This window comes from Arachis ipaensis, chromosome B6 (genome assembly GCF_059453495.1).
Source record: "Arachis ipaensis isolate K30076 ecotype BB chromosome B6, ASM5945349v1, whole genome shotgun sequence".
NCBI classification, from domain to species: domain Eukaryota; kingdom Viridiplantae; phylum Streptophyta; class Magnoliopsida; order Fabales; family Fabaceae; genus Arachis; species Arachis ipaensis.
In genome coordinates, this window is record NC_142441.1 from 29,998,398 (window position 1) to 30,007,753 (window position 9,356).

The 9,356-nt window shown below is 35.5% G+C and overlaps 1 non-coding gene across 1 annotated transcript; it reads left to right on the forward strand.

Annotated features, from left to right (window-relative positions):
• The first annotated feature begins 1,246 nt into the window (after positions 1 to 1,246).
• On the forward strand, positions 1,247 to 1,354 carry LOC148555016 (small nucleolar RNA R71). Its single transcript, XR_015886881.1, has one exon. It is a non-coding gene; the product is annotated as a small nucleolar RNA R71 (small nucleolar RNA).
• Positions 1,355 to 9,356: the final 8,002 nt, after the last annotated feature.

Here is a 9,356-nt window from a genome sequence, read left to right on the forward strand (position 1 = left end):
CTTACACCTCAAAGATCCCAATTTTCTCCATTACAGAGAGTGGCATAAGGTTAATGCCTGACCCCAGGTCACACAGAGCCTTCTCAAAGGTCATGGTGCCTATGGTACAGAGTATTAAGAATTTACCAGGATCCTGTTTCTTTTTAGGTAATTTCTGCCTATCCAATGCATTCAGTTCATTGGTGAGCAAGGGAGGTTCATCTTCCCAAGTCTCATTACCAAATAATTTGGCATTCAGCTTCATGATTGCACCAAGGTACTTAGCAACTTGCTCTTCAGTAATGTCTTCATCCTCTTCAGAGGAAGAATACTCATCAGAGCTCATGAAGGGCAGAAACAGGTTGAATGGAATCTCTATGGTCTCTGTATGAGCCTCAGATTCCTTCAGGTCCTCATTGAGGAACCCTCTAGTGTTCAGATGACGTCCCATGAGGTCTTCCTCATTGGGATTCATGTCCCTCTCCTCCCTTGTAGGTTCGGCCATGATGGTCAAATCAATGGCCTTGCACTCTCTCTTTGGATTTTCTTCTGTATTGCTTGGGAGAGTACTAGGAGGAGTTTCAGTGACCCTTTTACTCAGCTGGCCCACTTGTGCCTCCAAATTTCTGATGGAGAACCTTGTTTCATTCATGAAACTTAGAGTGGCCTTAGATAGATCAGAGACTATATTTGCTAAGCTAGATGGATTCTGCTCAGAATTCTCTGTCTGTTGCTGAGTGGATGATGGAAAAGGCTTGCTATTGCTAAACCTGTTTCTTCCACCATTATTAAAGCCTTGTTGAGGCTTTTGTTGATCCTTCCATGAGAAATTTGGATGATTTCTCTATGAGGGATTATAGGTGTTTCCATAGGCTTCACCCATGTAATTCACCTCTGCTATTGTAGGGTTCTCAGGATCATAAGCTTCTTCCTCAGAAGATGCTTCTTTAGTACTGTTGGATGCAGCTTGCAATCCATTCAGACTCTGAGAAATCATATTGACTTGCTGAGTCAATATTTTATTCTGAGCCAATATGGCATTCAGAGTATCAATTTCAAGAACTCCCTTCCTCTGAGGCGTCCCATTACTCACAGGATTCCTTTCAGAAGTGTACATAAACTAGTTATTTGCAACCATGTCAATGAGTTCCTGAGCTTCTGCAGGCGTTTTCTTTAGGTGAATGGATCCACCTGCAGAATGGTCCAATGACATCTTAGATCATTCTGACAGACCATCATAGAATATATCCAGGATGGTCCATTTTGAAAGCATGTCAGAAGGACACTTTTTGGTCAGTTACTTGTATCTCTCCCAAGCTTCATAGAGGGATTCACCTTCTTTCTGTTTGAAGGTTTGAACATCCACTCTAAGCTTGCTGGTATGCAAAATCGTGATCGTTCATTCCTTGGTAACGGTGCCAAAAACTTTTATACGCACGTTCATAATCTTAATTCTTTGTCACAACTTCGCACAACTAACCAACAAGTGCACTGGGTCGTCCAAGTAATAAACCTTACGTGAGTAAGGGTTGATCCCACAGAGATTGTCGGTTTGAAGCAAGCTATGATCACCTTATAAATCTCAGTCAGGCGGATTCAAATGGTTATAGAGTTTTAATAATTAAAAGATAAATAAAATGTAAAATAGGATAGAGATACTTATGTAATTCATTGGTGAAAATTTCAGATAGGCGTATAGAGATGCTTAGTTCCTTCTGAATCTCCGCTTTCCTACTGCTTTCATCCAATCCTTCATACTCCTTTCCATGGCAAGCTTTATGTAGGGCATCACCGTTGTCAATGGCTACTTCCCGTCCTCTCAGTGAAAATGGTCCAAAATGCGCTGTCATCGCATGGTTAATCATCTGTCGGTTCTCGATCCTGCTGGAATAGGATTCAGTAATCCTTTTGCGTCTGTCACTACGCCCAGCACTCGCGAGTTTGAAGCTCGTCACAGCCATCCCTTCCCAGATCCTACTCGGAATATCACAGACAAGGTTTAGACTTTTCGGACCTCAGGAATGGCCGCCAATAATTCTAGCCTATACCACGAAGACTTTGATCGTGAATCAGGAGGCTAAGAGATATGCATTTAAGCTTGTTTATATGTAGAACGGAAGTGTTTTTCAGGCACGCATTCATAAGTGAGAATGATGATGAGCGTCACATAATCATCACATTCATCATGTTCTTGTGTGCGAATGAATATCTTAGAGAAGAAATAGGCTTGAATTGAATAGAAAATCAATAGTACTTTGCATTAATTCATGAGGAACAGCAGAGCTCCACACCTTAATCTATGGTGTGTAAAAACTCTACCGTTGAAAATACATAAGAACAAGGTCCAGGAATGGCCGAATGGCCAGCCTCCATGATCTAAGAACTAAACGTCCAGAGATGTAAATACAGTAGTAAAAAGTCCTATTTATACTAAACTAGTTACTAGGGTTTACAGAAATGAGTAAATGATGCAGAAATCTACTTTCGAGCCCACTTGGTGTGTGCTTGGGCTGAGCATTGAATCTTTCATGTGTAGAGGTCTTCCTTGGAGTTAAACGCTAGTTTATAACCTGTTTCTGGCGTTTAACTCTGCTTTGCAACCTGTTTCTGGCGTTTAACTCCAAAATAGGGCAGAGAGCTGGCGTTGAACGCCAGTTTGCATCGTCTAAACTCGGGCAAAGTATGGACTATTATATATTGCTGGAAAGCCCTGGATGTCTACTTTCTAACGCAATTGAGAGCACGCCATGTGAACTTCTGTAGCTCCAGAAAATCTACTTTGAGTGCAGGGAGGTCAGAATCCAGTAGCATCTGCAGTCCTTCTTCAGCATCTGAATCTGATTTTTGCTCAAGTCCCTCAATTTCAGCCAGAAATTAACTGAAATCACAGAAAAACACACAAACTCATAGTAAAGTCCAGAAATGTGAATTTTATTTAAAAACTAATAAAAATATGCTAAAAACTAACTAAATCATACTAAAAACTATGTAAAAATAATGCCAAAAAGCGTATAAATTATCCGCTCATCACTTGCTAAGCTTTTGAGGAGGAAAGAACTTGACTAAGAAAGCCATGACCAGCTTTTCCCAATAGTTCAAGCTATCTTTAGGTTGAGAGTCCAACCATATTCTAGCTCTGTCTCTTACAGCAAACAGGAAAAGCATAAGCCTGTAGACCTCAGGATCAACCCCATTGGTCTTAACAGTATCATAGATCTGCAAGAATTTAGTTAAGAACTGAAAAGGATCTTTTGATGGAAGTCCATGAAACTTGCAATTCTGTTGCATCAGAGAAACTAATTGAGGCTTTAGCTCAAAATTGTTTGCTCCAATGGCGGGGATTGAGATGCTTCTTCCATGTAAGTTGGAATTTGGTGCAGTGAAGTCACCAAGCATCTTTCTTGCATTGTTTTTGGGTTCGGCCTTGTCTCCTTCTTTTTCAAAAATTTCTGTCAGATTTTCTCCAGAGAGTTGTGCTTTAGCTTCCCTTAGCTTCCTCTTCAGAGTCCTTTTAGGTTCAGGATCAACTTCAACAAGAATGTTCTTATCCCTATTCCAGCTCATATGAAAAAGAAGAGAACAGAAAAGAAAATATGGAATCCTCTATGTCACAGTATAGAGATTCCTTATATGAGTGTAAGAAGAGAAGAATGGAAGAAGGAAAAGATAAGAATTCGAACACAGGGGAGAAAAGTGGGTTCGAATTTTTGAGTAGAAGAGAAGTGTTAGTAGATAAATAAATAAATAGAAGGAGATGATAGAGGGAAGAATTTGAAAATAAAATAAAATAAAATAAAAATATTTTTGTTTTTAATTTAAAATTTGAAGTTAAAAATATGAAAGTTTTAAAAAGAAAAATAAAATGAAATTAAATTAGAATTTAAAACAAATAGTTAATTAAAAAGGAATTTTGAAAAAGTGGGGAAGAGTTTTCGAAAATTAGAGAGGGAAAATTAGTTAGGTGATTTTGAAAAAGATAGGAATCAAACAAAAAGATAGGATTAATTTGAAAAAAGATTTGAAAATAAATTTTGAAAAGATAAGAGGTTAGAAAAGATTTTGAAATTGATTTTGAAAAAGACGTGATTGACATTGAAAAAGATATGATTGAAAATCATTTTGAAAAAGATTTGAATTGGAAATTAAAAAGAGTTGATTTTGAAAATTGAAGTTGATTACTTGACTAACAATAAACAAAAAGATATGATTTTAAAATTTAAAGATTGAACCTTTCTTACTAGGCAAGTAACAAACTAAAAATTTTAGAATCAATCATATTAATTGTTAGCATTAATTTCGAAAATATAAAATGGAAATAAGAAAAGAATTTTTGAAAATCATTTTGAAATTTTCGAAAATATTAAGAAGAAATTTGAAAAAGATTTGATTTTTAAAAAAAAGTTTTGAAAAGATAGGATTTTTAAATTGAAAATTTGAATTGACTCATAAGAAAAAACTAAATTTTAAAAAGTTTTGAAAAAGTCAACTCAAATTTTTGAAAATTTATGAGAGAATAAGGGAAAGATATTTTTTTGATTTTTGAATTTTTAATGAAGAAATAGAAAAACAACAAAAAGACTCAAAACATGAAAATTGTGAATCAAAACACACAATGCATGCAAGAACACTTTGAATGTCAAGATTAACACCAAGAACACTTTGAATGTCAAGATGAACATCAAGAACATGTTTTTGAAAATTTTTAAGAAAAGAAAAACATGCAAGACACCAATCTTAAAAATTTTTAATGTTTAGACACTAACAAATTGAAAATGCATATGAAAAACAAGAAAAGACACAAAACATAAAAGTGCAAAGATCAAACAAAGGAGATCATGAAGAACAACTTGAAGAACATATGATGAATTTTCGAAAATTAAAGAAAATTATAAAAACATGCAATTGACACCAAACTTAAGAATTGACACTATACTCAAACAAGTAACACAATTATTTTTGGTTTTTATGATTTTATTAAATTTTTTTTTGGTATTTTTTGAAAATTATTTAGAAAATGAAAAATAAGGATTTCAAAATTTTTAATGAGAATTCCAGGAATCATGCAATGTTAGTCTAAAGCTCCGGTCCAGGAATTAGACATGGCTTACTAGCTAGCCAAGCTTTCAGTGAAAGCTTCGGTCCAAAATACTAGACATGGCCAATGGCCAGCCAAGCTTCAGCATACATAGTTCAAGCATGTGAAGAGGAAGCCTCAGTCCAAAAGAATTTGGACATGGCTATACAGCCAGCCAGGCTTCAACATGTTATCTTGAAACTCTATAATTCATTCTTAAAAATCTGAAGCCATAGAATAATTTATTTTTAAATTTTTTTATTTTAGTTTTTTCGAAAATAAAAACAAAAACAAAAAGCTTAAAATTAAAATAAAATTACCTAATCTAAGCAACAAGATGAACCGTCAGTTATCCAAACTCGAACAATCCCCGGCAACGGCGCCAAAAACTTGGTGCACGAAATTGTGATCGTTCATTCCTTGGTACCGGCGCTGAAAACTTAATACGCACATTCATAATCTTAGTTCTTTGTCACAACTTCGCACAACTAACCAGCAAGTGCACTGGGTCGTCCAAGTAATAAACCTTACGTGAGTAAGGGTCGATTGATGAGCGGATAATTTATACGCTTTTTGGCATTATTTTTAGTATGTTTTTAGTATATTTTAATTAGTTTTTATTATATTTTTATTAGTTTTTATTTAAAAATTATATTTCTGGACTTTACTATAAGTTTGTGTGTTTTTCTGTGATTTCAGGTATTTTTTGGCTGAAATTGAGGGACTTGAGCAAAAATCTGATTTAGAGGCTGAAAAAGGACTGCAGATGCTGTTGGATTCTGATCTCCCTACACTCAAAGTGGATTTTCTGGAGCTACAAAGGCCCAATTGGCGCGCTCTTAATTGCGTTGGAAAGTAGACATTCTGGGCTTTCCAGCAATATATAATAGTCCATACTTTGCCCGAGATTTGATGGCCTAAACAGGCGTTCCAGGTCAGCTCAAGAATTCTGGCGTTTAACTCCAAAACTAGCACAAAAGTTGGAGTTAAACGCCCAAACTGGCACAAAAGCTGGCGTTTAACTCCAAGAAAAGTCTCTATATATAGAAGCTTCAATGCTCAGCCCAAGCACACACCAAGTGGGCCCGGAAGAAGATTTTTGCATTAATTACCTATTTCTGTAATCCTAGGCTACTAGTTTTCTATAAATAGGACCTTTTGCTATTGTATTTATACACATCTGGGGATGTTTAGTCCTTAGACCTTTGAGGCTGGCCATTCGGCCATGCTTACACTATTTGTTCTTATGTATTTTCAACGGTGGAGTTTCTACACACCATAGATTAAGGTGTGGAGCTCTGCTGTTCTTCATGAATTAATACAAAGTACTATTATTTTTCTATTCAACTCAAGTTTATTTCTTCTCCAAGATATTCATTCGTTCTTCAACTTGATGAATGTGATGATCCGTGACACTCATCATCATTCTCACCTATGAACGCGTGACTGACAACCACTTCCGTTCTACATGCAAACAAGCTTGAATGCATATCTCTTGGGTTTCTAATGTAAGATTGGATCCTTCGTGGTATAGGCTAGAATTAATGGCAACCATTCCTGAGATCCGAAATGTCTAAACCTTGTCTGTGGTATTCTGAGTAGGATCTGGGAAGGAATGACTGTGACGAGCTTCAAACTTGCGATTGTGGGGCGTGTGACAGACGCAAAAGGATCAATGGATCCTATTCCGACATGATCGAGAACCGACAGCTGATTAGCCGATGTTGTGACAGAGCATCAGGACCATTTTCACTGAGAGGACGGGATGTAGCCATTGACAACAGTGATGCCCAACATAAAGCTTGCCATGGAAAGGAGTATGAATGATTGGAAGAAGGCAATAGGAAAGCAGAGGTTCAAGGAGAACAAAGCATCTTCATACGCTATCTGAAATCCACCAATGAATTACATAAGTATCTCTATCTTTATTTTATATTTATTTTCATCACCTTAAACTCCATAACTATTTGAATCTGCCTGACTGAGATTTACAAGATGACCATAGCTTGCTTCAAGCCGACAATCTCCGTAGGATCGACCCTCACGTAAGGTTTATTACTTGGACGACCCAGTGCACTTGCTGGTTAGTTGTGCGGAACTGTGACAAAGTGTGATTCACGTTTGAGAGCTCGAAGTCTTTGGCGCCATTGTTGATGATCACAATTTCGTGCACCAAGTTTTTGGCGCCGTTGCCGGTGATTGTTCGAGTTTGGACAACTGACGGTACATCTTGTTGCTTAGATTAGGTATCTTTTCTTCAGAATTTTTAAGAATGAATTCTAGAGTTTCAAGGTGATGTTCCCACAATCACAAAAGCTGATTGATTCTCATCAATTTAGCTATTGAATGTAATGTCCTGCTGAAGCTTGGCCAAACATGTCTAATCCTTTTTAGACTGAAGCTTTAGACTAACATTGCAAGATTCTTAGAATTATTATTAAAAGTTTTGATTCTCTTTATTTTCTTTTCTATATAATTTTCGAAAATAATACAAAAAAATTTATAAAACCATAAAAATAAAAAATATTTTATGTTTCTTGTTTGAGTCTAGTATCAATTTTTAAGTTTGGTGTCAATTGCATTCTTCTTGCATTTTTCGAAAACATACATATTGTTCTTCATTGATCTTCAAGTTGTTCTTGATGATTTCATTACTCTGATCTTTAAATTCTCTTGTTTCGTGTGTTTTGTTGTTTCTTACATGTATTTTTACATTGTTATAGTCCTTAGTATACAAACTTTTAAGTTTGGTATCCTGCATGCATTGTTTATTTGATCTTAGTTGCATTTTTATTGATTCTCATCATAAAAAATTCAAAAATATTTTTAAAACTATATGTTTTTTCAAGTCAATAATACAGAGAATTGAAGATTCAGAACATTCAGCAGAGGAATCAAACAGAAAAAGTTGGACGTTCAAAATGCCCAGTGAAGAAGGAAAACTGGCGTTTATACGCCAACCAGGGTACCTGGCTGGGTGTTTAACGCCCAAAAAGGTAGAGATTTGGGTGTTAAATGCCAGAATGGGCACCATTCTGGGTGTTTAACGCCAGGATGACACTAGAGAGAAGATTTTGTTTTTAATTCACAATTTTTTCAAGTTTTCATAATTTTTCAAAATCAAATCTTTTTCAAATCATATCTTTTCAATCATATCTCTTTCAAAATCAATTTCTTTCCATTTTATATTTATTTTCAAAAATCCTTGCTTCAATTAAAGATTTACTTCAAAATTTTCAAGTTGTTACTTGCCTATTAAGAAAGGATCAAACTTTAAATTTTAAAATCATATCTTTTAATTTCTTGATAGTTAAGTAATCAACTTTAATTTTAAAAATTTTCTTTTTCTAAATTGATTTTCAATCATATCTTTTCAAACATATCTTTTCAATCACATCTTTTTCAAAATTAATTTTTTTCAATCATATCTTTTTCTAATTTCAAAATCTTTTTTTAAAAAAATCACTTTATTTCTTTCCCAATCTTAGTTTTCGAAAATCTCAATCAAATTTTCAAATTTCTTTTTAATTATTTCAAAATCTTCTTAATTTATTTTCGAAAATTCTTCCCCTCTTTTCACATCCTTCTATTTAAGGGACTAAGACTCCTCCTCAAGGTACAATTCGAACTCCCTCCTTCTTTATATGTTCGAATTCTCCTCCATCTACCTCCTCCTTCTATTCTTCTTTTCCTCTGACACCTCAAGGAATCTCTATACTGTGACATAGAGGATTCCTTACTTTCTTGTTCTCTTCTCTTTCATATGAGCAGGAACAAAAATAAAGGCATACTTGTTCAAGCTTATCCTGAACCTGAAAGGACCTTGAAGAGAAAGCTAAGAGAAGCTAAAGAACAATTCTCTTTAGAGGGCCTAACAGAGCTCTTCAAAGAAGAAGAAACCATGGCAGCCGAAAACAACAATGCCAACAATGCAAGGAAGGTGCTTGGTGACTTTACTGCACCTACTCCTGATTTCTATGGGAGAAGCATCTCTATCCCTGCCATTGGAGCAAACAACTTTGAACTTAAGCCTCAATTAGTTTCTCTAATGCAACAGAATTGCAAGTTTCATGGACTTCCATTGGAAGATCCTCATCAGTTCTTAGCTGAGTTCTTGCAAATCTGTGACACTGTCAAGACTAATGGGGTTGACCCTGAAGTCTATAGACTTATGCTCTTTCCTTTTGCTGTAAGAGACAGAGCTAGAACATGGTTGGATTCACAACTTAAGGAAAGCCTGAACTCTTGGGAAAAGCTAGTCAATGCCTTCTTGGCAAAGTTCTTTCCACCTCAAAAATTGAGT